Source organism: Hyla sarda, chromosome 13 (genome assembly GCF_029499605.1).
Source record: "Hyla sarda isolate aHylSar1 chromosome 13, aHylSar1.hap1, whole genome shotgun sequence".
In the NCBI taxonomy this organism is placed as follows: Eukaryota; Metazoa; Chordata; class Amphibia; order Anura; family Hylidae; genus Hyla; species Hyla sarda.
Genome location: NC_079201.1, coordinates 20,252,717 through 20,279,629, shown reverse-complemented (window position 1 = coordinate 20,279,629; position 26,913 = coordinate 20,252,717). Strand labels below are relative to the sequence as shown.

General features: G+C 43.9%; 1 long non-coding RNA gene across 1 annotated transcript in view; it reads right to left on the bottom strand.

The window, feature by feature from the left end:
- Nucleotides 1-24,151, bottom strand: part of LOC130297349 (uncharacterized) — a 36,032-nt gene extending 11,881 nt beyond the window's left edge. Inside the window, exons 1-2 of the long non-coding RNA XR_008849493.1 lie at nt 24,010-24,151; nt 13,357-13,469 (exon numbers count right to left, since the gene is read on the bottom strand). This is a non-coding gene — a long non-coding RNA (uncharacterized LOC130297349). The remainder of the gene's footprint in view (nt 1-13,356; nt 13,470-24,009) is intronic.
- Between the last annotated feature and the right edge of the window lie 2,762 nt (nt 24,152-26,913).

Sequence of the window (26,913 nt, the reverse complement as noted above, 5' to 3'; positions counted from 1 at the left end):
CAATGCAAGTCTATGGGAGGGGGCGTGACGGCCGTCACGCCCCCTCCCATAGACTTGCATTGAGGGGGCGTGACCATGTCATCACGAGCGGGGTGTGACCGTGATGTCACAAGCCTCCAGCGCTGCACCTGAAGCTCTAAATGAACACCGGGTGCAGCAGGGAGATCAGACATCTTATCCCCTATCCTTTTGATAGGGGATAAGATGGCTAGGGGTGGAGTACCCCTTTAAAGAGGGTGCCCAGGAATTGAAACTTTTTTGAAGCTCTCAGGCTGGCTTAAAAATAAAAAATAAGCTATACACACACCTGTCTGATCAGTACTTCTCAGCTAACCACTGGATCAGCTGAGTGTTCATTGTCCGGTTGTGCCAAGATGGTACCCAACAACAGTAACAGTGGTTGGTGAGTGGTGGATGATATATATGGGTTGTTTTTATTTATTAATTTTTTTACCACAACCACACTTGCAGCAGACAAGGGGCATGCTGATCTGTGCTGTGCCCAGCTGCTGACTGCCCAACCTTTTATCTACATTTGGTCACAACCCACCATTATCAGTTTTGTAGTGTGTTTGCTCCTGACCCAATGATGGCTTTTCACTGAGGCAGTCCACTCACCCTTCTTGCTACATAGCAATAGCTGACGTACTCAGGGCTGCTGCAAGAATTTTTGGCACCCCAGGCAAAAGCTAATTTTGCCGCCCCTTGACTCCACCCATTGGCCCGCCCTTACTACTGGGGAGACACACTGTAAGAAGCCCCCTCCTCATGTCATTAGCTTACTACTTGGGGGGGGGGGGGAGTAAATGGAGGCCTCCGTGGAAGTCCCTACCAGATACCATATAAGGGCTCATTCACACAAGCGGATTACCTTTCAAACTCGCAGAGGGTTTCCCACTGCAAGTTTTATAGGGGATGGGCTCTCCAGATGTCAGGGGGAAATTTTCGGCAACGGAATCTCCGCTGCTGAAAATGCTGCGGACAGGCCGTGGAGAACCCGCCCCCTTTCAAACTCGCAGCATTAACGAGCCCTGGTTGATGGTCCCGGGTGGTGCCTTTGATGTTTTAGTAGTGAAACGTCAACAAGTGTTGTTGCTGGTGCAGAGTTCCTGAGATGTTTAGGGTACCTGTGGTGATGAGAATTCCACCGGTTGGCTCCTGGTGGTAAGAGAAGGTCCAAATCCGCCCAGAGATCCTCTAAGGTTTCGGATAAGAGATCCATGATTAAATGGTACCCTTTTAGGGCTATGAGAACAGACACTAATCTCTAAGGCCACAGAAGAGAGCATCCCACAGGCCAGGGTAAAGTAGGGTGTCTTTGTTAGTTCTTAGCAAGAGCCAAGCTTGGTCCTCCCTAGGTAGGCCTTCACAAGGGCGGAATTTCCTCACCCTTGCAGAATGAAAGCCCAATACACCTCTATGGGATTCCGCACTCCCATTGACACTTCGGAATTTTTGTGGGAGTGCGGAATCCCGAAGAAGTGTATTGGGCTTTTGTTTGAGGCCGGCGGAAATGACTCTTCTCCATTCCTTTTTTTTATGTCCATACTCCATGTAGGTGTATTGAGCAGTATGAAGAACTAAGAGTATTAAACATGATTTACATAGAAAAGGTAAAATGCATCAGATCACATAACTATTCACATTCAGTGGCCTGTTCTTTTACTCAGCCAAACGCAAATGTAGTCTACTGGTACACTGCACATGGTAGCCACAGAAAAATAGGCTAAAATATACCTTTTATTACGGTATCATTAAAGCTGTATTCTGGCCAAAGACCAAAGGATAGCGGATAAAATGTCTGATGGCGGGGGGCCCACCACTGGAACTATGTCGGGCTGCAGCTCTAATTTTGGGAATGGAGATGTCACATCACACTCCCTCGTGACGTCATGCCATGCCCCCTCCATTCATGTCTATGGGAGGGGGCATGACGGCCCCTTCCATAGACATGAATGGAGGGGGCGTGGCAAGATGTCACATCTCCAGTCCCAGCAGGGCCAGATTAAGGCTGCCTGGAAGACGGAGCACTTCATTATGTTGTCCCCCCCCCCCCCCGACAGTTCCCCCACATTAGGTGCAGTATAGTTCCCCCACATTAGGTGCAGTACAGTTCCCCCACATGAGGTGCAGTACAGTTCCCCCACATTAGGTGCAGTACGGTTCCCCCACATTAGGTGCAGTACGGTTCCCCCACATTAGGTGCAGCATAGTTCCCCACATTAGGTGCAGTACAGTTCTCCCACATTAGGTTGGCAACACAAAATAGGTGCAGTACAGTTCCCCCACATTAGGTGCAGTATAGTTCCCCCAAATTAGGTGCAGTACAGTTCCCCACATTAGGTGCAGTATAGTTCCCCACATTAGGTGCAGTATAGTTCCCCACATTAGGTGCAGTATAGTTTCCCCCACATTAGGTGCAGTACAGTTCCCCCACATTAGGTGCAGTATAGTTCCCCCACATTAGGTGCAGTACAGTTCCCAACATTAGGTGCAGTACAGTTCCCAACATTAGGTTGGCAGTATAGTTCCCCACATTAGGTTGGCAGTATAGTTCCCCACATTAGGTTGGCAGTATAGTTCCCCACATTAGGTTGGCAGTATAGTTCCCCACATTAGGTTGGCAGTATAGTTCCCCACATTAGGTTGGCAGTATAGTTCCCCACATTAGGTTGGCAGTATAGTTCCCCACATTAGGTTGGCAGTATAGTTCCCCACATTAGGTTGGCAGTATAGTTCCCCACATTAGGTGCAGTACAGTTCCCCCACAGACATACAGCCTCCAGCCATATACAGTGTATGGCTGGAGGCTGTATGTCTGTGTACTGCCCCACTTCAGTGTTCCGACCACCGCACCTACGGTCCAGGGTCATGATCTACTGCTATGGCCTATGGCCATAGTAGGTCTCTGGAGCGGAGGTCGGAACACTGAAGATGACGCGCCGCTGGTAACTTACCATGCGGGCGTGTCCAGTGGCGTACCAGGGGGGGGGGGGCGCCCCGGGTGCCACTTACAAGGGGTGTGCCAGGGGCGGACTGACCCGCCGCCACCGCTACTGAGGTCCGGGACACTCGTTCCAGATCCCCTGCAGACAGCGGTACCTTCTCCTGTATGCGCAATACACGCACATACAGGAGAAGGCGTCCCACAGAGGAGGCGTGACCTCCGCCCCTATGCAGCACGCAGTAAAGGCGCTGATGACGTCACTCATCCGGCACCTGTACTTTGGAGGGGAGAAGACGTGGGCCCCTGCTGCTGAGGAGATCGCTGCGTGGGATATCTGGTGAGCATCCTTTTTTTCCCCCTCAACTCTGCATATACCTATGGGGTGGGGGGGGAATACTCTGCATATACCTATGGGAAAGGAATGGGGGGTTACTCTGCATATAATTGGGGGGGGGGGGTAACTCTGCATATACCTATGGGGAAGAGGGGGGGGGGTGTAACTCTGCATATACCTATGGGGAAGAGGGGGGGGGGGGTTCCTCTGCATATACCTATGTGGACTAGGGGGTGTAACTCTGCATATACCTATGGGAAAGAGGGGGGGTAACTGCATATACCTATGGGAAAGAGGGGGTGGTGTAACTACATATGTCTATGGGAAAGAGGGGGGAGGGGGGGTTACTCTGCATATACCTATGGGGAAGAGGGGGGTGTAACTCTGCATACACCTATGGGGAAGAGGGGGGGGGTGTAACTCTGCATATACCGGTACCTATAGGAAAGAGGGGGGGGGGGTGTAACTGCATATACCTATGGGAAAGAGGGGGGTGTAACTGCATATACCTATGGGAAAGAGGGGATGGTGTACCTGCTTATACCTATGGGAAAGAGGGGGTGGTGTAACTACATATGTCTATGGGAAAGAGGGGGGAGGGGGGATTACTCTGCATATACCTATGGGGAAGAGGGGGGGTGTAACTCTGCATACACCTATGGGGAAGAGGGGTGGTGTAACTCTGCATATACTGGTACCTATAGGAAAGAGGGGGGGGGTGTAACTGCATATACCTATGGGAAAGAGGGGGGTGTAACTGCATATACCTATGGGAAAGAGGGGATGGTGTACCTGCTTATACCTATGGGAAAGAGGGGGGCGAGCGGTAACTCTGCCTATACCTATGGGGAAAGGGGAGGAAAGGGGGGGGGTAAGGTAGCTTGCCTATACCAATGGGGAAGATGGGGGGGGGGGGGTAACTCTGCCTATGCCAATGGGAAGAGGGGGGGGGGACTCTGCCTATACCTATGGGAAAGAAGGAGGGGGGTGTAATTTTGCCTATACGTACAAAGGGGGTGGGGGACTCTGCTGCCTATACCTATGCCTATACTCTGTTCTATACCTATTGGGAAGGGGGTTTAACTCTGCTGCCTATACCTATGGGGAAGGGTGGGGGGCTAACTGTGCTGCCTATACCTTTTGGGGGAGGGGGGGTTAACTCTGCTGCCTATTTCTACAGGAAGGGGAGGGGTTAACTCTGCTGCCTATACCTACAGGGAAGGGGGGACTACCTAACTTTGTACCTGGATGCCTAACTACTTACCTACATACCCAGCTACCTAACTATGTACATACCTGGCCTTCATACATGGCTGCCTAACTACCTAGCTAGCCCCCTACCTACCTAACATGTCACCTACCTACATATCTGGCTTCCTGATCTACCTACCTAGTTACCTATTTACCTGGCTACCTACCTACATGCCCTTTTACTGTGCAGGACACCAAGGAGGGCATTATTACAGTTTGTGGGTCTATAGATGGAAAGATTGTAGAGGAGGGGAGAGCACTGGAAAAATGCAGAGTCTGACATGTTTTTCCTGCAGATGTTAAGAGATCCACATGGCGGTCTTATCCGGACAGAGAAGAAAAGGAAAGAGGACGCCGCTGATCAGAAAAGACGTAAGTGTGAGTCCCAAAATGTAACTGTAATCACTTATATGGTATTCGCATCCTGTGTATAGCTGATGGTCCTGTATATAATCACTTATATTGTGTACAGTTCCTGTATAGTATACTGGTCTGTGTATAGTGGTATTATTCAGTACAGTATGGCGGTATTATCCAGTTATTGTGTGGTGGTATATATTTACTCCTTATATACCAGTATTATTGGTCATGGAAATTTACCTACGTTAAAGTGTTTCTTACATATATAAATTTTAGTTTATTGTGTGTGAGATTTGGGTGCAATAGGAGTGTGGCAGAAGATTGACGAGCTGCAGAGACTAGCAAGGGCCCTTGCTTTTTTTTGGTCCGAGGGCCCAGAGTGTTGTCAGTCCGCCCCTGGGGGAAGTAATTAAGGGGGGGGAAGAGGGGGTGTAATTAAAGGGGGAGGGGGGAAGGGTGGGGTGTAATTAAGGGGGGGGGGTGGGGGTGTAATTGAAGGGGGGGTGCGGGTGGGGGGGTGCCAAACAAAGGGTCCACCCGGGTGCCAAATGCTCTAGGTACGCCCCTGGGCGTGTCCTCCTTGATGCTCCGCTCTGCTTTTCTCCTATGGGAGCACGCACGGGACGTCAGTGACGTCCCTGCATGTGCTACCTCCCGGCAGCCCCTGTGTTTTTAAAGTTAATGCGGGGGCCACCGCAGAGAGGTAACCGGGACATCCTTGTGTCCTGAAAAGATTTTTCGGGACACAGGGATGTCCCGAGTGTGACGGGGGCCCCCTGCGGGCATGAGGCCCGGAGCAGGCGCTCCATTTCGCCAGTGATGATCCGGCCCTGAGCCCCGGAAACACAGAGGTTTCCAAGACTGTAGCTGCAGCCCCGAATAGAAGAATGCGGGTGCTGCAAAGAGATTGTGAAGGGTCCCCAGCGGTGGGCCTCCCGTGATCAGACATCTTATCCCCTACCTTTGGATAGGGCATAAGATGTCTTTGGCTGGAATACCCCTTTAAAACTAAGGTGACAACCTCCTAACAATGTCCTAAAGGAAAAACCAAAACAAATCGCCAAATAATAGAATGGTAATGCACCAAAGATAATTTACGATCGTGAAACAAATAACATGGTATGTACACAAGTTCAACATAAAACTACACTAAGGTATCAGTCCTGATAGATCAGCCCTACAGTCGTGACTCCAGGGGTGGCACAGGAAGGGACAACTGGGAGGGGTTTGGAGTGGAAACCTGATATCCACTCTGCTAGACCCTATTCTAGGCCCTAGGCAGAATTGTCGTCCTAAAATAGACAGTCCTGCATTGCACACGGCCTGACAATCGGGCATACAGAAGTAGCGGTCACATCTGGGTCCTGCTGCCTGAGGGGACCTATTGTTACAGATGTTGTATTGGGGCTCAGCTTAAAATTACACCATAGAGAATTAAAATATGGGTACCCCTGTTAGTATGATCATTGGTCATTCAAGTACTTAAACTTGTGCCCAATCTATGGATAAATAATAAAAGGTTTAACCCAGGAATCCAAAAAATATAAGTTTGAGGTCAGGTACTGTGTCACCCATGGGTAAAACTAGGGAGGTCCTGGTACATAGCTATGTCTCATAATTTTTGCTTGCCTTATTATGGCGCCAGTGTTCTTTTGTGCCAGTGTGGCCTTCTAAAGTGAAACTATGGTCCCATCTATATTGCCCCTTAGGCCTCTAATCGGCCCAAGGTCTCATCCAGGTCTGTGGTCTTGCCCATGTGTATGTGTGGTGACCCACGGGTGTATGGCAGGACCACGGGTGTAGCGGTGTAGGTGGTGGGGCCAGATGGTTTTAACCCCTGGGGCAAGATGTTAACCCCTAGTGGTTGTGACACCAGAGTGGTTTTTGGTACCGGAACCACACGAACGGTACCTCCCCTATTCCAATGGCTATTTAAGGTAAGGAGAGTCCACAACCTGTTATGGTTTGACAAAGGCTTCACTGAGTTCAGACAAATGGAATTATCTTCACAGCTAGGCCAGATTCCCAGAGAGGTGGCCAGGGACCCAGAAGGACCTTGCAAGGACCAATTAGACTTGTAATAGACCTTAGAGATTTATCTTGAGGCTTGACTATATGCAGGACTTGACTATTTGTAGTGACAGCAGACATAGACTTTTGACTTACTGGAATGACTGTAGCTTTGTGGCCTTCCAGATGCTGGTCACTAGCACTGAGATCTCTGTTTTTTGCTGTGCTCAGTAGCAGGTGGTAAGAGAGAAAAGAGTGAATTGTAATGGCCGCCCCTTTATATAGTGGGGGGCTGGACTAAGGACCATTGGTCAAGCTGTGGGTCATAGGTTAAGCTGGTGCTCTCTGGTTAACATCATGTGACAACATAACATGTGATACTTCACAGGTCCTTGAGACCTCTCGCAGGTCCTTGAGACTATCTATACATTAGGACACTGACTATACATAAAGTAAGATAAATAACATTATAGAAACAGCAGGGGAGACCCTGCAGGGGAGCCCCCAGGTCACTGAGGTACTCAACCTGACAGGGCCTAAGTGTAGTGCAGGACCATGTCCTGTACTGGGACATCACATATGCATTCACTTTATGCTTCTGTGTTTGCCCAGTACAGGAGTTGCACCCCTGTACCTTTGCGGCCCTGTCCGGCAGACTCCATTCCGTAACCCCCCCCCCCCGTACTTGTGTCTTATGTATTCCCCTAAGAGTCTATGTTATATGTGTGATGTACATATAATGTTATATAGCTTTAAGTGTGGTTGTCATGTGATTGTAGCCAGGGAAGGTACCAGTGACCATGTGACCTACAGGGTGACCTATGGGATCCCTCATGAGTCTCCCCCATATACTGTAAGCCCTGGGTGGAGCTTCCTCACGCTCTTTAGTGCTGAGTTGCAGTGAGGTCAAGTCTGGAGAGAGTGTCTCGTATCCTAATGAGACCTAAAGTCTACCCCCCAGGTCCAAGTCAAAGCCTGGTAAGCTACAAACGGGGTGAAGTCTGTCATAGTCAGTCTCAGTTAAGTCAGTACAAGTCAAGTCTGTCTCAAGTCAGCATGGCCCTGCATCAAATTGTCCAAGTCCACTATAAGTCCCAGCAAGCCCTGTGGTCTCTGAAGTCACTGGTCACCTCCTTGGGCCTAGCCAAGCCAATTGGAGTCATTATTTTCCTACTTTGCCTAGCCCAGGATCCAGTGGTATACATTCGGGTGGTGTAGACGTGAAGCCCCCCCCCCCCCCCCCCCCCCCCCCCCCCCGTGCTAATGAATTCCTTTTCTTTTAATTCCCCGGACAAATTAACAGTCAGGAAACAGCAGAGTGTTGTTCTAGATGACTGCAAGAGAAAGCAGGGATACAGGGCCTGTCAGACCCAACCTGGCAAACAAGGAGTTACTTATTAGACGGGATTTCCTCAAGGCCTTTCATTGCCAAATCAGATTATAATTTCGAAAAAAAATGCATAAAAATGTTAAAGACTTGAGAAAAAAATCTTTAAAAAAACATGCTAACCCTTGGAGACGTGTGTAACATGATATAGATGTAATATACAATATAAATAAGATAGATTTTATAAAGGTTATCGGGCATTAAAGAAGAATAAGAAACCAAATGTAAAAAAAAAATCTGTGTAATAAATTAAAATGATAACGGCAAAAATAAATAATGCCAAAAAAATATATATATAACTTAAAACACCGAGTAATAAAGTGTAATTTCCCAAAATATTTTATAAAAAGCTAATAAAAAGTACCGTGATACATGTATAATAAAAAATAAGTAAGAAATTTAAAAAAGGAAAAAAAAAAAATCTAACAGCAATATCTAAAAGCTCTGAGATGGCAATAATAAGCAGATAAAATTACATCTGACAATTTAATATAAAATGACTAAGAATTACAAAAAAACTAAAACCTTATATAATCTTATTGAAAATATATATTCTTTTACCTGAATGTTAAGTAAAAAAAAATATTTCATTATTATTTTATTCAAAGAATCTTTATTTTAAAGGGATTATATATATTTTTTAAATGTTTTATATTTCTTTTTTATTTCATTTTTCTTTTATGTGCTATTTTTTTCTTCTTTTTTTTTCTTTGCTCTGATCTACCTCTCCCTTTAAGCGTTATAGAATTTGAAGAAATAACTCCTATATCATTATTATTTAAAAGTAGTCCCAAAAATGAAATTTTTTTTAAATTTTTTTATGTTATATATTTTTAAATCGGAATTTTTTTTTGCGTTCGATAGACTATAGTCTTCTGTTAGGGGGGGATATAAAAAAATAGGAGGAATAAGGCAAGCACTGTCCGATAGCAGATGACTTTTATGTATTAAAAAAAGATCAAGTATTTATGTATAGATATAAGGGAGACCAGGTGACTACCATACTGACATTCTCCAGGGGTCAGAGGTGAAAATGCGCCAGCGCAATGTCAGAGGTCAGTTTAGGCCTAAGGTATGGAAAATCCCATATGAAGAGCCGAAAGACAAAATGTTCATTACGGTTCTGTTCAATAAGAGTTTGTTTATTCTCCTTATTTGGCAAATAGTCACAGTTATTTAAAATGAATAAAAAAAAAAATTAAAAATAGTCATATACAATAGCAGCAACATTTGGGGACATTTAGGAGAACTGCGCATTGCTCTAGAACAGTGTTCCTTTCACCAGGGTGCCTTCAGCTGTTGCAAAACTACAACTCCCAGCATGCTGGGAGTTGTAGTTTTTGCAACAGCTGGAGGCACCCTGGTTGGGCAACACTGATAAAACACTGATATTTTTTTATTTTAGGTAATCTTTCAACTAGAAATTTTAAGTAAGTATTTTAAATATTATAGAGAAAATATTTGGATGGGAAAAATTATATTAATGTCATTACAATAGCAATGATAATAATATATACTGCTCAAAAAAATAAAGATAACACATCTTAGATCTGAATGAATGAACTAATCGTATGAAATACTTTCGTCTTTATATAGTTGAATGTTCTGACAACAAAATCACACAAAAATTATCAATGGAAATCAAATTTCTCAACCCATGGAGGTCTGGATGTGGAGTCACACTCAAAATCACAGTGGAAAACCACACTACAGGCTGATCCAACTTTATGTAATGTCCTTAAAGGAAAACTGTCAGCTTTCTCGCCCCCCCCCCCCCCCCCCGCACTAACCTGCGGTACTGGCTGGTAGTGCGGGGGACGCTGATCAGTTTGATCCTTACCGTGTCCGGATCCGCCGCGCCGTTCGGCCTTAATCTTCTATTATCGGTATATTCAAATGAGGTGCTAACTGGCACTCTGACGTCAGTGCCGCCTGCCGCAGCGCCGCCCAGCTCATCAATATTCCTCCCCTATCTCTTCATTACAGAGCGGGGAGAAGAGGGAGAGGCGGAGGGAGGGGAGGAATATTGATGAGCTGGGCGGCGCTGCGGCACTGACGTCAGAGTGCCAGTTAGCACCTCATTTGAATATACCGATAATAGAAGATTAAGGCCGAACGGCGCGGCAGATCCGGACATGGTAAGGATAAAACTGATCAGCGTCCCCCGCACTACCAGCCAGTACCGCAGGTTAGTGCGGGGGGAGAAAGCTGACTGTTTTCCTTTAAAACAAGTCACAATGAGGCTCAGTAGTGTGTGTGGCCTCCACGTGCCCGTATGACCTCCCTACAATGCTGGGCATGCTCCTGATGAGGTGGCGGATGGTCTCCTGAGGGATGTCCTCCCAGACCTGGACTAAAGCATCCGCCAACTCCTGGACAGTCTGTGATGGATGGAGAGAGACGTCCAGATGTGCTCAATCGGATTCAGGGGAACGGCGGCCAGTCCATAGCATCAATGCCTTCCTCTTGCAGGAACTGCTGACACACTCCAGCTACATGAGGTCTAGCATTATTTTGCATTAGGAGGAACCAGGGCCAACCGCACCAGCATATGGTCTCACAAGGGGTCTGAGGATCTCATCTTGGTACCTAATGGCAGTCAGGCCACCTCTGGCAAGCACATGGAGGGCTGTACGGCCCCCCAAAGAAATGCCACCCCACTTCATTACTGACCCACCGCCACACCCACCGCCACTGCTGGAGGATGTTGCAGGCAGCAGAACGTTCTCCACGGCGTCTCCAGACTCTGTCACGTCTGTCACATGTGCTCAGTGTGAACCTGCTTTCATCTGTGAAGAGCACAGGGCACCAGTGGCGAATTTGCCAATCTTGGTGTTCTCTGGCAAATGCCAAATGTCCTGCACGGTGTTGGGCTGTAATCACAACCCCCACCTGTGGATGTCGGGCCCTCAGACCACCCTCATAGAGTCTGTTTCTGATGGTTTGAGTGGACACATGTACGTTTGTGGTCTGCTGGAGGTCATTTTGCAGGGCTCTGGCAGTGCTAGTCCTTGCTCTGATTGGCTGATATCTTGCGATATCATTGTGTTTGTAACTGAGCACAGCTGAATCCCGCCGCTGCCGGAGGCATCAATGACACCCGCCACAACCCGGAAGCTTTGATGACACTCTACACAACTGCATTGTAAGTTTAAATAATCGCGTGTACGGGCCATTGTATCTTGGGGAAGAGTTCCTGTATATCTATTAATCTATCTTATCTATCTTTCTATCATCTATCTACTATCTCTTTATCTAAACTGGAAAGAAGACTTGAGGAGGAACTGGTGTTGCTGTTTCATGAAGTTTATTCCTTCAGGTCAGTGATCCAACTGGGGCCGACGGGCCGTTTCTCGCTCACATGCCATGGCCATGATTAAGCGCATGTGAGCGAGAAACGGCCCGTCGGCCACAGTTGTATCACTGACCTGAAGGAATAAACTTCATGAAACAGCAACACCAGTGCCTCCTCAAGTCTTCTTTCCACTTTGGATTGCGTTTCTTGGTATTCGGAGGATCGAGCACGGTGACATGTTTCATCTTTCATGTGTCCAGGTGTTAACTCTATTCACATTACGCCTCCCCGCCAACAAAAGGTACGCGGCAGTGCTGTACTCACTTTATCTACCATATGGACTATCTATTTATCTATCTATTGATTTATCTTTTAGATATCTATCTATCTATCTATCTATCTATCTACAGTATATATCATCTATCTCATATCTTTATATCTCATATCTCTCTATCTATCTATCTATCTATCTCACATTTATCTATCTCACATCTATCTATCTCATATCTATCATCTATTTATCTATCTATTGATTTATCTTTTAGATATCTATCTATCTACAGTATATATCATCTATCTCATATCTTTATATCTCATATCTATCTATCTATCTGTCTCACATTTATCTATCTCACATCTATCTATCTATCTCACATCTATCTATCTCATATCTATCTATCTCATATCTATCATTTATTTATCTATCTATCTCATATTTATCGCATATCTATCTATCTATCTCATATCTATCTATCTCATATCTATCTATCTCATATCTATCTATCTCATGTCTATCTATCTATCTCACATCTATCTAATATGTATCTATCTCATATCTATCAATCTATCTCTCATATCTATCAATCTATCTCATATCTATCTATCTCATATCTATCTATCTCATATCTATCTATCTCTCATATCTATCTATCTCATATCTATCTATCTCTCATATCTATCTATCTATTTATCTATCTATCTCATATCTATCAATCTATCTCTCATATCTATCAATCTATCTCTCATATCTATCTATCTATCTCATATCTATCTATCTCATATCTATCTATCTCATATCTATCTATCTCATATCTATCTATCTCATATCTATCTATCTCATATCTATCTATCTATCTCATATCTATCTAATATCGATCTATCTATCTCTCATATCTATCTATCTCTCATATCTATCTATATATGATGATAGTGATGTTTAATTGATATTAAAATAAAATGTAAAAAATCTCCCGCACCGAACATTTCTTTATAAAAAAAATTTAAAATCAATTAATCGCTGATCCCCAAGATTTGCAGCTGGAGACTTTTGCCTTCCATGTCTTTGTTATAGGAAGACCCCGTAGGAGGGATCTGCTTAAATATTGTTCTTGGATCACATGATTACATGGAATTACATGAAATCCTCTGGCCGAGTCACGGTCTATATGGGAAATTGCCTGGTGGAATAGACATAAGTAATCATACAGGGCACATGAGAGCGCGTGATCGCCATGTGGACGGCCTGAAAGCCTCACATGATCAGGACCCTATGCTATAGCACTGGGTGGATCACAGGCGTGATGGGTACGTGAGCTGTATACACTATTACAAAGATTCCGACATTTCATTTGACTGACACTTTGACATTACCTCTAATACAAGTATAGCGGTTATAGCGAATAAAAAAAATTATAAAATAATAATAATAATTTTTTTTTTTACGTTTATTTTTTTATTTTTATATTTATATTATATATTGTTTTTGCACTTACCAAAAATATCTTTTAACCATTTCATTTTTTTTCATAATTCCATCGTCCCTTACCGTCCCACCTCTTAGATTGCCAGCTCCTACGGCCAAGACGTTGCCAAGTTACCCCAGTGCCTGCAGAGTGACATGGAAGCAGCGTCAGGAAACATATTGTAGATTAATGTACAGCGAGCTATAGTAAAACTTGTGCTTTTCTCATGCTCGTTGTCAATGCTAAATCCACAAATACAATTACATATATCATTTATATGACGGTATTATGCAGGGATTACCGCCCCATCCCCCCCCCCCCACACACACAGAACAGCAATAGTCAAGACAAACTGCGGTAATCCATGCATTTCCAGGCTTATTGATAATTTTGCAGTCCCATGTCACATTCCCCTGGCTGGCGGGTACTTCATGGACCCGCATTAAATCGTAGGAGAGAGGGGATTAAAATTGGGTGATAACAGAAAGCAATAACTAGAGGAAATAGGAAAATGACTCGTATAACATTGGGGGGAATGGGACTGTGGGTAAAATTTGGGAAGCGGAGAGTACTAAGCGTCACTTGAATGGTACAATGTTGCCGTCAGACATTTTGGGGGGGCAGGGGCTCAAGTATTAAAAAAAAAAATTTAAAAAAGCACTTATTATTAAAAAATGATGTTTGTAAAAACCTTACACGACACACAAAGCAGTTCCTGAGGTATGGGATCTCTGGGAGTCATGTCAGCTGAATGGGACCCACATCACCCCACCGAGGGCATTATAGGGTAGGTACATTAAAAGGGCAGCCGTAAACATTCTACATATAGGACCGTAACTGTGTTGAGCGTGATCGGGGACGCAGAGGGTTAATGGCATCCTGGGTAGAGACTAGACACAAGGAGCGAGCAGCTCAGTATGTGAGTAAGATACAGAGGAGGTGTACAGCATGGGGGAAGGGGGGGGGTTACATGCAGCCAATAAGTACAAGCCTCTAATCATCTCTCCCACGTGTTTTTGACGGCCCCGAGACGTGGCGCGGCCATTGGCCCCTCCGCCGGCCTATGGGATCCCTTTAAATTCCATTTACAGCCTGTGATTGGCTGCGGATTCCCCTTTTGTTCTGCCTTGCAGTACATTGTTAACTGTTGTCTATGGGGACCGAGGCTGGGTTCACATTACGTTTTTACCAATACGGGTGGGGGTGGGAAGCTAAAAACCGGGCGCTCCCGTATCCCGGCCCGTATGTAATGTATTTCAATGAGCCGGCCGGAGTGAAACGCTGATTCCGGTCATTTTTATGTCCCGTATGCGTTTTTGTTTTTTTTTCCCACCGGACCTAAAACCGTGGTATATGATCTGGGTTCAGGTCACATTTTCTAGTGGAATACAAGCAGCTATTTAGATTGAAAGCTCTTGTGGCCAGAGATAGCCGGTCCGTTTTTTTTTTTATTGGCAGGCGATCTACAGAATGGCGCGCTGCCATAAGATTCTATAGGATAATGGAGGATAATAGGCTGTGGACCCTTTTTTTTAATCTCTCGGGGACCCGTGCGCTGGGTGACCACATTAGACATTCGTCCAGCGACTGCTGGTGTTTCCCAGAATCTGGTTATTTTTGTTTGTTTTACGCTTTATATATAGAAATGTGAACGGTGAGGTATTGGTTTACAGCTGCTTTCTTCTACTGCCCCCTGGTGGATGATTAATTGTGTCACAACCAAAGCGTCCAGCAGATTGGGTGGAAGGTGCAGCAAGGATTTGGCTAAGTCAGTGTTTCCCAACCAGGGTGCCTCCAGCTGTTGCAAAACTACAACTCCCAGCATGCCCGGACAGCCTTCGGCTGTCCGGGCATGCTGGGAGTTGTAGTTTTGCAACAGCTGGGGGCACCCTGGTTGGGAGACACTGGGCTAAGTTTAAGGTTAGGATGAAGAGTAGCCAATGGCCCTTATTGGGTGATTGAGCAGATGTAAGATATGGTTCCCCAACCAGAGTGCCTCCAGCTGTTGCAAAACTACAACTCCCAGCATGCCCGGACAGCTAATATAAAAAATTCCTTAAAATTTTTTTAGCGAGCAGATTTCCTAAAATCACAATTTTCAGGGTGTTATAGATTGTCTAGTCCTACTTAACAAAATAAAAAATATAAATGATTTTCCCCATCCCAATATCTTTCCTATACTATTAAAAAAAAAAAAATAAATAAACAGATTTGTAAATTACTTGTATTTCAAAATCTTAATCCTTCCAGGACTTATCAGCTGCTGTATGCTCCACAGGAAGTTCTTTTCATTTAAAATATCTTTCATATACTATAAAAAAAAAAAAAAATCCTAAAATTTCTAGGTGACAGATTACCTAATATCACAAATTATCAGGGTGTTATTGATTGTCTGGAACAGTGTTGCCTCCGGCTGTCCTGACATGCTGGGATTTGTAGTTTTACAACAACTGGAGGCACTCTGGTTGGGAAACACTTAAAGGGGTACTCCGGTGAAAAACAATATATATATATATATATATATATTTTTTTTATTAACTGGTGCCAGAATATTAAACAGATTTGTAAATGACTTCTATTTCAAAATCTTAATCCTTCAAGGATTTATCAGCTGCTGTATGCTCCACAGGAAGTTCTTTTCATTTAAAATGTGTTTTCTGTCTGACCACAGTGCTCTCTGCTGACACCTCTGAACTGTCAAGAGCAGGAGCAAATCCCCATAGCAAACCTCTCCTGCTCCGGACAGTTCCTGACATGGACAGAGGTGTCAGCAGAGAGCACTGTGGTCAGACAGAAAGGAAATGTAAAAAGAAAAGAGCTTCCTCTGTAGTATACAGCAGCTGATAAGTACTGGAAGGATTAAGATTTTTATATAGATGTAATTTACAAAATAGGTTTAACGTTCTGGCACCAGTTCATTAAAAAAATATATATATATATAGTTATTCACCGGAGTACCCCTTTAACTAGTCACACAATGATACATGGATTGATTGATCAATAGACAGATATGAGATAGATAGATATGAGATAGATATGAGATAGATAGATATGAGATAGATAGATAGATATGAGATAGATAGATATGAGATAGATAGATAGATATGAGATAGATAGATAGATATGAGACAGATAGATAGATATGAGATAGATATGAGATAGATAGATAGATAGATATGAGATAGACATGAGATAGATAGATATGAGATAGATAGATATGAGATAGATATGAGATAGATAGATAGATAGATATGAGATAGATATGAGATAGATAGATATGAGATAGATAGATATGAGATAGATAGATAGATAGATAGATAGATATGAGATAGATATGAGATAGATAGATAGATATGAGATAGATATGAGATAGATAGATATGAGATAGATATGAGATAGATAGATAGATATGAGATAGATAGATATGAGATAGATAGATATGAGATAGATAGATAGATATGAGATAGATAGATAGATATGAGATAGATAGATATGAGATAGATAGATATGAGATAGATAGATATGAGATAGATAGATATGAGATAGATATGAGATAGATAGATAGATATGAGATAGATAGATATGAGATAGATAGATATGAGATAGATAGATAGATATGAGATAGATAGATAGATATGAGATAGATAGATATGAGATAGATAGATATGAGATAGATAGATATGAGATAGATATGAGATAGATAGATATGAGATAGATAGATAGATATGAGAGAGATTATTAAATATATCAATAGAAACTGATAATAAAAAAGATACTTTAAAAATGAAAACCTTTTAAACATGCTTTGAATCATATTGTGATCCCTGCAACTTTTTTATTTCTTTACTTTTTTTTCTAGGGAGCCGTGTGAGGTCTCATTTTTTGCACTGTTATTTACCATTTTTCCCAGTACCATTGCGATGTAGATGGGACTTCTTGTTATTGGAGATGATGTGACTACATAAATATTCTGGCATTGGGTATTTTTTTCTGTATACACCATTGTCTGTGAAGAATCAATAACATAATATCTTATTATTCCTAGTGATACATTTCCCAGGTAAGTAACGTACACACACTCCTGGCCATCCACATGATGTAAAAAATGGTCCATCAGCCTAGATCACCTTACATATTCATGGCAATATGTGGTGGCTGAGTAGCGTACTTCCAGCTGTTACCCGTCAGAGTAGTCGGGGGGGGGGGCTGTAACTTGTTAATTTCAGGTGCTGGAGGCCGAAGTTACCGTATTTTAATCATTGCATATGTATTTGTTTGGTATTTCATGCATACAATTTCTGCAGCATGCAGAGGAGTCAGAATCTAGTCACATGTAAGACACCTAGCCAATGAATGCAGGAGCCAGTACCAACTTCACCTCCCTAGCCTGGGAAAAGAAGTGGATTTTGAACTTGGATTTTGTGCTATTTAGTTAGAATCTTGGCTTTTGGTTATAAGCACATGTCATTTCTTTAGCTCTTTCAGACTCTCTTTCCCTGGGAAGACTAAAAGTCTGTGGGGGAGATTTATCAAAACCAGTGCAGAGGAAGAGTGGTGCAGTTGCCCATAGCAACCAATCAGATTGCTTCTTTCATTTTCCACAGGCCTCTTTAGAGGCCTGTGGAAAAATGAAAGAAGCAATCTGATTGGTTAGGCCTGTGGAAAATGAAAGTAGCGATCTGATTGGTTGCTATGGGCAACTGCACCACTCTTCCTCTGCACAGGTTTTGATAAATCTCCCCCTGTGAGCTTAGCTACAGCTAATGTCCGACATACCCTCTACAAATAGGCTACATTGTCACTAGTCCTGTCTTCCAGCAAGTTATTCCTGAGCCTAGCCCAAGTGCCGCTGCGAGGATATTTCTGCGCTTTAGCATTTTCTTCATGAGGATCGAAAGGGAAGTTGCACAAAAGCAAGTTATTTAGGCCTCTGGTTGGACCAGTGCCCACCTGTTGAGTCAAAGGAACTTTACCATGATCCACTTCCCAAAGTGTCGTCTCACAGTAAGGCTGCATTCACACCACGTTTTTGCAATACAGTTAGCGTATACGTTTTCAATTTGAAAACCGCGTGGAATTGTATTGAAAACTGTACGCCAAAAGATGCATCAGGTTGTGTACTTTTTGTGTCTTGTACGGTTTTGTCTGTATTTTTCCCCGTACCCAAAACCGTAGCCTACCACGTTTTTTTTGTCTGCGTGAAAAACTGTATTGAAAACGTACATGGTTCCTTTAACATGGGAGTCAATGGGAACCGTAGAGAACCGTATGTGCGTACGGTTACCTTCGGTTTGCACAATACAGTTTTTGAAAGTGCACACCGAATGGAATGAAAAGTTAAAAACGTATACTTTTTTTTTTTTTTTTTTTAAACGGATGCAACCGGACATCATTTTTCAAACCGTATACGGGTTAAAATTTCTACACACATTTTGATTAGTGTTGAGCGGCATAGGCCATATTCGAATTCGCGAATATATGGACGAATATTCATTATATTCGCGAATATTCGCATATTCGTAATATTCTCGATTTATTTTCGTACATGCGAAAATACGCGTATGCGAAAATTAACATATGCGAAAATTTGAATATACATTAATTAACATTAGCGAAAATTCGCATATGCGAAAATTAGCATATGCTAATTTTCGCATATGCGAAAATTCGCACACCGGTCTCACACAGTAGTATTAGAGCCTTCTTTACACCACACAAGCTGGAAGCAAAAAGGGATGATCACTGTGATGTGTACTGTGAAAAAAAAAAAAAAAAAAAAAAACGAATATTCGTAATTACGAATATATAGTGCTATATTCGCGATTAAAATTCGCATTGCGAATATTCGCGAGCACCACTAATTTTGATACAGTTTATTCCGGTTTTGAGGAATCCATTTTTCATCAATCGCGATGTCACAGCAATTCCCCTAGTAACATCATGCTACTCCCCTCCATTGATGTCTATGGTCATCAATGGAGGGGGCGTGACGTGACGGCATGAGAGGGCGTGACCGTGACATCACGACCGTGGCCGCTGCTCCGAGTCTTCTGAACCAGATGTTCAGAAGGCTGGGGCACGGGAGAACCCCTTTAAACTTGTGCGTCAGAGTGTTGTCACACCTGTCTATATCCGCATAAGACATATTCAAGCACAAGTTCAAGAGCACTCCAAAATCATGTCTGGGTAAGAGGTATTACTTAAAGGGACAGTGACTAGATTCTGCTTCTCCTGGTCATAAAAATGTTCTTCCAAGGCTAACCTAAGCTACATTCAAGTGCCTGTATGGTACTGGATTGAATCAGGAGTTAAGTAAGTTCAAAGATTCTCACAGCTTTTTAAGGTGTGTGGGGACAATTGGCGTGTGGGGACACAGAAGGGACTTCAGGGTCGACTACCCTAATAATAAACTTATACTCATCACAAATACAAAAAAATCAACCAGCAGAGGAACTCCGGCACTGTGTGATCAGACTAATTCACACTGGGTCCGGTAGTGAAACTCATTGGGCTTCAATGACTGCTACTCCCTGGATTCCACCCGGGCTACCGATAGACCGGTTTGGCCTTAGTGAAAAATACCCAGGTGGGTAATTGTTTTTGAAGTCCTTAAAGGGGTACTCGGGGAAACTAAACCCATAGCCCATCCTTTCCCTTTTTTATCAACCTATTTAATTGTCTAAATATCATTCATTAGCTATACAGAGAGGTTTCCCCTCTTTACTTGTCACTTACATGAAGTGATAGAATGACATCATCCAGCCATCAAATCTGTCCCTCTCTGAAAGCAGCCCCCACCCTCATGAGAGACAGACCATATGGTTTATGAACTGCGCTGATGAGTCACGCTCTCTTTAGTGCTGAGAACTGGGAGGTGTGTGTGGCCTCAGCCAATCAGACACTGAACCTTTCTCTGCTTCTCAGAGCCGGAGGGTGGGGGCAGCTCTCAGAGAATGAGCTGGCTGGCAGAGCTGCAATGATTTCTGGGAGATGTAGGCATGGAAGAAAAGGATGGCAAAGAATATCAGGCAGCCAGAGAAGACAACAAAGGCCACAGGAGCCATGCATATCTGACAGGATGGTTAACAGGGAACATATCCAGAAAGGGTGTTGGTTTTGGAGCCATGTATATTTCCACGGAGTACCCCTTTAACAGGCTACAACATGTTGTGCCCAGAGCTGTAACTGAGGACAGGAGGATAGCACCATCGTCAGCCATTTGGAAGCTACTGAGTCACCCAGTGATAGGAACAATCGGGAATGGGCCCTTTCTGTTCCAGGACTCTATGGGCTTTCTCTATGGTACGTATGCCCTTGTAGCCCCGTAGTTTGTCTGGTCAGAGGCTGCTTCCATGGCAACCTTTGATGAGTCCCAGTGTTCTTGGGTTACTATATAGAGTATATCAGCTGGTGGGTCACCCTATAAAAGGGAGTGAACGTGGGTGGAGTCAGCTGTTGTTGAGACAAGTGCTATAATAAGAGCTATGTTCTAGTCGAGACATATATCAGCTATCAACTAATAGGAATTGGTGGCAGTTACGCGTTTCCAGGGTGATATTTGGTCGCCATAGAAACACTATACCACCGTTGATATGGCCCCGAGTTTGGTCACGGGAAAGATATGCATTTTGGTGTATTGTTTTTAATTCGGAAGGTGGGGGACAATGGTATACAGCGGTAGTTTCATAATAAGCCGTGTTTATTTAAAAAATTTTAAGAATCAAACCTATTTCTTGACCGTCTACCTTATAGACAACTATTCGTTATTGAAAAGACAAAAGATACAGATACAGTGGGTGTGGGGTGCCTCCTCGTACAACTCCATTGTGGCAGCCTCCCATTGTATTTAATAGGATTCTGCTGCACCATGCACACTGTGGACGTTCTGCGGCAAAAAAAATTCAGTGGCCGTGCATGTCCTAGTGCCGAAGGATTTTGGAGGCGTCCACAGCTCAGGAACGTGCAGCCTAGAATATCTCCGAGTGGAAATTCTGTAGTGTGAATGTAGCCTACGGCCCCGGCCGGGTGAGGGTGTCTATCAGGGCCCACAACCAAATCTAGAATAACTCCTAGTGTCACATAGAACATTCGCTTATCCCTCATGAGTAGGGCTGCCACTTTTCTTTAAAAAAAATAAAAAATACAGGCCATGCTAATTTGCATAATTAATTATACATGCATGACATCACAGGAAGTGATGTAAGAGATACAATACATATGCAGGCAACATTTTGTCTTCTTCTGACCCCTATAACTCTTTTCTTTTTCTGTATACTGTGCAGGGGTCATTTGTGCACGTGACTTGTGGTTGCCTGCATATTGTGGGCGGCCAAAAAAGTGATTGACAGAGCGAGGAGCCAATGATTCTCTGCGCTGTGAATCAGCAGAGCGCAGCATTTAAATATAGGCACGTCTGTATATAGTTATAGGTAAATGTATCCCGGCGATTGAAAAATACCGGCCATTGCATAGCCAGCATTTTTTAAAGGGGTACTCTGGTGAAAAACAATATTTTTTTTTTTTAAATCAGGTGGTGCCAAAAAGTTATACAGATTTGTAAATGACTTTTATTTAAAAATCTTAATCCTTCCAGTACTTATCAGCTGCTGTATACTACAGAGGAAGTTCTTTTTTTTTTGAATTTCCTTTCTGTCTGACCACACGTGCTCTCTGCGAAGCAGTTCCTGATATGGACAGAGGTGTCAGCAGAGAGCACTGTGGTCAGACGGAAAAGAAATTCAAAAAGAAAATCATTTCTTTTCTTTTTGAATTTCTTTTCTGTCCGACCACAGTGCTCTCTGCTGACACCTCTTGTTCATTTTAGGAACTGTCCAGAGCAGGAGAGGTTTGCTATGGGGATTATCTCCAGCTCTGGACAGTTCCTGACATGGACAGAGGTGTCAGTAGAGGGCACTGTGGTCAGACAGAAAGGAAATTCAAAAATTAAAGAACTTCAGCAGCTGATAAGTACTGGAAGGATTAAGATTATTAAATAGAAGTAATTTACAAATCTGTTTAACTTTCTGGCACCAGTTGATTAAAAAAAAAAAACCTTTAAATAAAAATACCATCATTGTGGCAAAAATAAAATACCGGCCGGGTGGCAACCCTACCAGTGGACAGCTGTACCTCTCCTGCCCTCACAAGGTATAAGACTCATTTTACAAGAACACAGTACAAGCCAGGCCAGACCCCCCCCCCCCCCCCTAGAGATGAGCGAACTTACAGTAAATTTGATTCATCACAAACTTCTCGGCTCGGCAGTTGATGACTTTCCCTGCATAAATTTAGTTCAGCTTTCCGGTGCTCCCGTGGGCTGGAAAAGGTGGGTACAGTCCTAGGAGACTCTTTCCTAGGACTGTATCCACCTTTTCCAGCCCACCGGAGCACCTGAACTAATTTACGCAGGATAAGTCATCAACTGCCGAGCCGAGAAGTTCGTGACGAATCGAATTTTCTGTAAGTTCGCTCATCTCTACCCCCCTCCATGGATCACACCCATTGTCAGGAAGTGTCCCTGACTGTAACCTCCATATTGTGAGATAAATAAAGGAGGCCCCGGTCCTTGAGTGATATATCCTCCCGAAAGAAGAGGCGACCTTGGAGCGCTCATTCCACAAGTTCCCGCACCTCGTGTTCCCTATATTTATCTGACAATGATTTGCTGCAGGGTGCGACTTTCCTGTGAACATTGTCTGTGGGGGTCAGAACGTACAGACCCTCCAGGCATGAATAAATATGAGCACATACAGATATAGGATCTGTCAACAGCTACTCTTCAATGGGTGACATTAAAGACCACCGGCCGACCCATAGATCTGCAGCTGTGGATTAGGGGGGGCTGGAGTTAATCAGGACCACAAGGGCCGACAATATTTTTATTAAAATTGAAAAAAAAAAAATGTAAGAGGTAACCAATTTTTTTTCCAGTGTTTTCCAAACAGTGTCCCTCCAGTTGTTGCAAAACTACAACTCCCAGCATGCCCGGACAGCCGTTGGCTGTCCGGGCATGCTGGGAGTTGTAGTTTTGCAACAGCTGAAGGCACCCTTGGTTGGGAAACACTGACCTATACTATATAGTCCAACATGCTGGGAGTTGTAGTTTTGCAACAGCTGAAGGCACCCTGGCTGGGAAACACTGACCTATACTACTATATAGTCCAACATGCTGGGAGTTGTAGTTTTGCAACAGCTGAAGGCACCCTGGTTGGGAAACACTGACCTATACTATATAGTCCAACATACTGGGAGTTGTAGTTTTGCTACAGCTGGAGGCACCCTTGGTTGGGAAACACTGACCTATACTATATAGTCCAACATGCTGGGAGTTGTAGTTTTGCTACAGCTGGAGGCACCCTTGGTTGGGAAACACTGACCTATACTATATACTACTATATAGTCCAACATGATGGGAGTTGTAGTTTTGCAACAGCTGGAGGCACACTGTTTAGAAAACACTGTATCTCCCCCTATCATCTACAGACAGATTCTCTTTAAAGTGTACCTGTCATATCACAGAAAAAAAATAATAAATATTGCTTCTATCTGTTAGTCACTAGGTCATGTAGATGCTTTACATGTCTTTTTTATGTGTCTATCTTCTGTATTCAGCTCACAAATCCCTCTGTTCTGCTGCTCACTCATTCTGACATCCACTGCTCAGGAAGGGGGCATGTCACTCACCATGCATTCACTTCCTCCCTGAGTCTGCTGTGCTGTGTCTCTTCATCCAATCACTGCAGGCTGCTCTGTAACCCCCTCCTCTCTGTTTTCATGCTGCAGTCTGATAGGACAGGAGTGAGCACAGAGGAGTGCTAGTCCCAACCTCACTTCATGTTCTTTGGGGGGAGATTTATCAAAACCTGTCCAGGGGAAAAGTTGCTGAGTTGCCCATAGCAACCAATCAGATCGCTTCTTTCATTATTAAAAGGGACTGTGCAAAATGAAAGCAGCGATCTGATTGGTTGCTATGGGCAACTTTTCCTCTGGACAGGTTTCGATAAATCTCCCCCCAATGTTTCTGGAATCTTATATCTTCTTCAGTAAACGTCTTTGGGGGGAGATTTATCAAAACCTGTCCGGAGGAAAAGTTGCCCAGTTGCCCATAGCAACCAATCAGATCGCTTCTTTCATTTCGCAGAGGCCTTTCAAAAATGAAAGAAGCAATCTGATTGGTTTTCATTTCACTTTCCTGGAGTCCTATATGGCTTATTGGCCCAGTTATCCAGTGATACAGCCGCAGTTGTCTTTAGCATGGCCCTTTAGGTCTTTCCGCCATGCAGGCCGCTGTATTCACACTTGTCATAATTAAAACACTATGAAGTTATAATAAGAACAACTGACAGTAGCCGCCTGCTTGGTGATGGTTTCCATATGTATCAAGTGATGTGAAAATCCATCGGATGCCGTGATAGCGAGGTCTGTCAGTAATACAGTAGGGTGTGGTGGGGCCAGCGGTGTAACTATAGGGGGTGCGGAGGGGCCCAATTAGGTCTCTCTTCCCTATATGAGGTGTCCAGCACTTAAATTGAAGCATTATAGTTGGGGGGTGCTGTAACAGATTTTGCTTTGAGGTCCTGCATCTTCACATTAAAGGGGTACTGCGGTGGAAAACTATTTATTTTAAATCAACTGGTGCCAGAAAGTTATACAGATTAGCAAATTACTTCTATTTAAAAATCTTAATCCTTCCAGTACTTATCAGCTGCTGTATACTAAAGAGGAAGTTCTTTTCTTTAGAAATTTCCTTTCTGTCTGACCACAGTGCTCTCTACTGACACCTCAGTCCGTGAGCGGGATATGTTTGCTATGGTGATTTGTTCCTGCTCTGGAAAGTTAAAGGATTACTCCGCTCCCCAGCATCTGGAACATTGAGTTCAGAATGCTGGGTGCAGGCTTCCATGTTCACGCCCGCCCCCTTGTGACGTCACGCCCCACCCCTCAATGAAAGTCTATGGGAAGAGGGCGTGATGGCCGTCACGCCCCCTCCCATAGACTTGCATTAAGGGGGTGGGGCGTGATGTCATGGGGCGGGTGTGTGACGACACAAGGGGGCGGGCGTGAACACGGAAGCCCGCACCCAGTGTTCGGAACTCAATGTTTCAGACGCTGGGGAGTGGAGTTACCCTTTAATGACATGGACAGAGGTGTCAGCAGAGAGCACTGTGGTCAGACAGAAAGAAAATTCAAAAAGAAAAGAGCTTCCTCTGTTGTATACAGCAGCTGATAACTACTGGAAGGATTAAGATTTTTTTTTAATATAAGAAATTTACAAATCTGTATAACTTTCTGGCACCAGATGATTTAAAATAAATAGTTTTCCACCGGAGTACCCCTTTAAGCCTCTAGGTGGCGCCATTTGAGCACTGTGGTCAGACAGAAAGGAAATTCAAAAAGAAAAGAACTTCCTCTGTTGTATACAGCAGCTGATAACTACTGGAAGGATTAAGATTTTTTTTTTTAATATAAGTAATTTACAAATCTGTATAACTTTCTGGCACCAGATGATTTAAAATAAATTGTTTCCCACCGGAGTACCCCTTTAAGCCTCTAGGTGGCGCCATTTGGTGGTGCACAAAGTGACTACGGATTTACAGGCGTCACAAACCATTGATAGCATTGCCTATTGTATGGACATCCTGGCACTAGGACCCAGGTGCCTCTGTGATCTGTATAGCATTGTTCCCTAATACGCAGCTCCCCAGCTGTGCCATAACTACAACTCCCATCATGCCCTAATAAGCTTCGGCCAAAAGGCAGGTGTGGTGCTTTTTCCGTAAGGAAGCCGCCATATTTTTCTTAACCTTTACAATCCCCCGAACCTCAAATAATTTATAGCAGACTAGGAAGCTGAGATACTGTATGAGGTGCTGTCTTGGTGAGGATCTCACCGTAAGGCTATGTTCACACTGCAAAATTTCCACGCATAAATTCTGCAGGAAATTCCACTGTAATTGAATACCTATTTCAATGGGATTCCGCAGCCCTATTAAGACAGCGGAATTCCCATCGTGGACATTTCCACAAAAATTCCTTCTATTTTGCCGTAAAGTCAGTGGGGCTTGAATCTGTGAACACAGAAATTCCGCAATTGCGTTCAGCGAGCTTTTCTGTGGAATTGCGTAATTTAGTGTATGTTCACACTGCGGAATCTCCGTCCAAAGATATTCCGTGTCAGAGATTCAATCCTGTCATCATAGTCAATAGTGACGGCACAAATCCGCGCGGTCCTAGCGCCGTCACTATTGACTTTAAGTTTTGGCGTTAATTTCCACTGCAGATTTTTCCGGCGCAAAAATTTTGCGGTGTTAAAGGATCAGCGGAAGACCCATTCACACCAATGCTAGATTGGCGCGGCGGGATCTCTGCCCCAAAATTCCTGATCGGAATTGCGTGCGATTTCCTACTGTAAACATACCCTAAGCTGTCTCTGCAGGGCCAGAATGAGTGACTACTGAGCGGCGGTCTCCAAACCGTGGACCTTGGGCTGTTGCAAAACTACAACTCCCAGCATGCCCGGACAGCCGTTGGCTGTCCGGGCATGCTGGGAGTTGTAGTTTTGCAACCTAGAGACAGCTGTGAAGATAC